Source organism: Papaver somniferum, chromosome 5 (assembly GCF_003573695.1).
Source record: "Papaver somniferum cultivar HN1 chromosome 5, ASM357369v1, whole genome shotgun sequence".
Taxonomy (NCBI): Eukaryota; Viridiplantae; Streptophyta; class Magnoliopsida; order Ranunculales; family Papaveraceae; genus Papaver; species Papaver somniferum.
This window is the reverse complement of record NC_039362.1, coordinates 208,736,663-208,740,713: the sequence shown is the minus strand read 5'-3', so window position 1 is coordinate 208,740,713 and position 4,051 is coordinate 208,736,663.

The following is a 4,051-nucleotide window of genomic DNA, read 5'->3' as shown; positions in this document are numbered from 1 at the left end:
CGAACCCAGTAGAACATATACCCAAGTGTGTGTGACAAGATAAGTTTTCGATCTAACGGTTGAGAAATATTATCTTGAATCTAAATCAGGTTTTCATCTAACGGTGATTATGGATTGCTTTGTAACTAAGGCAAAACCCTGATTTGAAGGCTATATAAATGAGACATCTAGAATTGGGCAAAACTAATCCCCACACGTCTGTGTGATACTAGTGCGCTCGCTAGAGTCGATTCTTCTTTAACCTTTGGTTTTCTTCTCTAAAACCAGGTTAACGACTTAAAGACTTCATTGGGATTATGAAGCCAGACCGATACTACTTTTATCGTAGTTGTGTGATCTGATCTTGTATCTTCTATCGTACGAGTACAATCGATTGATTGGCTTGAGATCATGAGAGTTATCCGATAGATAAGATAAAGAAGTCACAAACATCTTCGTCTCACTGTTTGTGATTCCTCGGCAAACCGCCTGTGTAGTCAGGAAGGCTTGTAGAGAGGTGATTGATTAATCTTGGCTGTTCTTCGGGAATATAAGACCGGATTATCAATTGGTTTCTGTTCACCTTGATTTCATATCATAAGACAGAACAAAACCTATGATTTTTCTATGGGAGACAAATTTATCCTTCGATAAACTTTTCTGTGTGAGACAGATTTGTTTATTATCAAGTCTGCGATTTTGGGTTGCAGGAACTCTTAGTAGTGGATGAGATCAGCTAAGGGAATCAAGTACGCAGTATCCTGCTGGGATCAGAGGCGTAGGAGTATAACTGTACCTTTGATCGGTGGGAGACTTATTGGGGTTCAACTATAGTCCAGTGAGAGGTTAGCTTGTAGCAGGCTAGTGTCTGTAGCGGCTTAATACAATGTGTATTCAATCTGGACTAGGTCCCGGGGTTTTTCTGCATTTGCGGTTTCTCATTAACAAAACTTCTGGTGTCTGTGTTATTTCTTTTCCGCATTATATTTTTATATAATTGAAATAATACAGGTTGTGCGTTTATATCATCAATTGGAAATCCAACCTTTGGTCATTGGTTGATATTGATTGATCCTTGGATATTTGTCTTTGGTACCGTCCAATTTATTCCTTGTGTTTGATTAAAAGACTCGCTATTGTTTTAGCTTGAATATATCAAAACAAGTGAGAAATATTAACTCCTTGAGATACTTTAATCTAGATCGAGTCTGACTATCTAGTTGATTCTCTAGCAAAGTATTTCGGAGTTAGTCCATACAGATTGCTAAGCGAAATATTGGGTGGTTTTGTTAGACCCCCGCTTTTTCACGTTCTTTCGACAAGTTGATGCAATTCATGATAAGTCAGGACTGCGTAAAAGCAAATTTGATCAAAGCGCAAATCATTGGCACAGTCACAGCTTCTTCGGCGCTTCAAATCAGGAAAGATATCCCGATCTTAGTTGCGTTCGTCTCTCGATGGTGTCTACACATTCACACAACCATATGCAGGTGGGGTGAAATGACTGTCTCTTTGGAAAGTGTGGTTGTCTTGCTGAACCTTCTCATAACAGGGAATCTTGATATCACCTTGTCTTAAGATTAAGAACAAATGCACGCTACTCTCATTGCGAAGTCAAAAGGTTTTTTCGGAAGGAAAATGAGACGGGGTGTTTCTACAACTAGAGGGTGTCTCAATGGTTCCCAGATGAGTCGGAGCCAGATTAAAAGAGTAGTACGCTTCATGTCGCGACATTCTTGGTTCTTTGGTAATCCAGGGACATTTTTGACGACGGCTCTGGTAAGAAGGAAATAAGACATGGTCTCATTAAATTTTCCATCAGATTAGCGAAAGGTGTTGTTCTCGCCATTGGAGGTTTGTTTCTCGGTTCTCTATACACACATTTGGATCATCTGGTTGCGGACATGCGTGCTTTAAAAGGCTACATGAAAGTGGACCCGTACGTCCATGTTGCTTTTCTTCAAGCGTGGTTGTGGGAGCATTTGGAGAAGTGCGCTCCCAAACCGCTGGCTTTACTTCCCGAGTCTTGGGATGGTTCTAGGATACTTCATTGGGTGAACATGCGCCCAAGATCTGGCTCGAACCTGGTTCACTTCCTGGACAACTCCTACACAATCAACTTTCGTCCATGGGCTCCAGTGCACGGCTCCATAGTTCAAATAGACACTTTTTCCTCTGTTCCGAATACATCTTTGTTTTCTGAAAAGAATACGAGCATTGGGGAGGTTGTGTTCATGCGAAGCTGCACGTCTGGTTATGTACCGTCTTTCTTCCGAGGATCTTGTCAGGCAGTCTGATAGACGCATTTATGTGTCTAATATGTCCTCAATGTTTCGTATTGTTAGTACTCGATTTCGTACTTATTATGGTGTTTTGTGTGTTTGTAGGTTTTTTTTTGGAAATAAACATTGTTGGAAAATTGGGCTCGAAAAGTTGCTCGGAGTACCCCCCGGAGGATATTTGCTATACAGACCCCCACTTTTTCTATGTGTCACCCACGGCTATGTGTAGCCCATTTGTCCACAACACCCATATTTGTGCACAACACCCACTTGCTGAAGGAATCCCAGGACCGGATAGGGGGCAACCCTTCTTCTTCATTTCAAATTCATTTTTTGGCGGGAAGAAGAGTTCACTCCTGGCAGTTTTCTCGATCGGATTTTGGATGGGTTAGAGGTAGACTAAATCGCTGAAACTTCATGGGTGGACGTGATATATCCTAAAAGGCTTGGTATTGGCCTTTGGTTCGATCCAATTTGACTGGATATTCCGCGAGAAGAAAACCGGCAGCACATTATTGATGGAGTTATTCACGGGATTTGCATGAGTTGGAGAGAGTTCGCACATGCTAGGAAGATTATAACAACTATTTGGACCGTGACAGAGATACATAAGGAGATTTTGCAGTTGTATAACGCGTGCGGGATTAGAAAAGGGAAAGAATATTTTCCCGTGTCTGGCAGCGTTACTGAGAATTATCCTGGAGTTATTATAGCGATTCTTAGGCCATGTGGAGTATAAAAAGAGTGTTCGTGGGTAAGAGCATGGGGACGGAGAGTTGGGAAGAGAATAGAGAGATACAGAGAAGAGATTGGACGAGTTGCAGAGAATATTTTTCTGCTGCTATTGCTGCCATTGAAGAACACGAAGAACATCGACCCACAAAAAAACTGTCCTTCATGCTACAGTGTTTGCGACACAGATTCGTGGGTCTTAAAGCAACAGTGAAAACGACACTTTGCATTTATCGTTCTTTGTAACAGCTCGGTTTGTAACGGATATAATTGTTACAAACCCAATTTTTCATTATTTCTCCATTTTTAAACCATTTTTGAGCAATAATAATGAATTTCGAGCGTGTTTCCAACATGACGAGCGGCTCATTATCTCACAACCAAGGCAATGAGGAAGCTATTTACGCATGAACAATTGGTAATTATTTATTTTCTCTAATTTATAATTTATAATTCACTCAATCACTGCTTTTGTAGAGTTTTTAATTGTTTGCATAATTTTCTTCATTAGTTGTGATTCAATTAGATAGGTTATGCTTTGTTTAGGTAATCTATGCTTAGGGGATACAATTAATTTTTGAAGATTTGCCTGATTATATGTGAATTAATAAATAAGGGACTTAAAAGATAATTAGAGTTTTGGATTATTTACCATAATTTATTCATGTGTAATAGTGGAATCAGTGTCTTGGTTATTCCTAATATCTTGAATTCAAATTTTGATCTAATCTTCTTTATTTTTAAGTTTTATTAAGTCTAAATCTTTTGCTTTCACAAGCCTCAACGAACCTATTACTACAACTCAATTGAAAATCACATCAATTTTTGGCGCCGCCGACGCGGACTTGTCTTTAGGATAGAGTTTTTAGATTTTTTTAGGCTTTTATTTATTTTTATTTTATTTTTTCTTCTTTACGTTTTTGGGTTTTTGTCTTTTCCTTTCAGATTTTGCAATTTGGAGCGAAAGAAAATTTTGCCAAAGCTTTTGGTGAACACTTAAAGATTTGGAGTAAAAGGCAAAGTGAAAGAAGAAGATATTATTTTATAAAAAGGAGAGA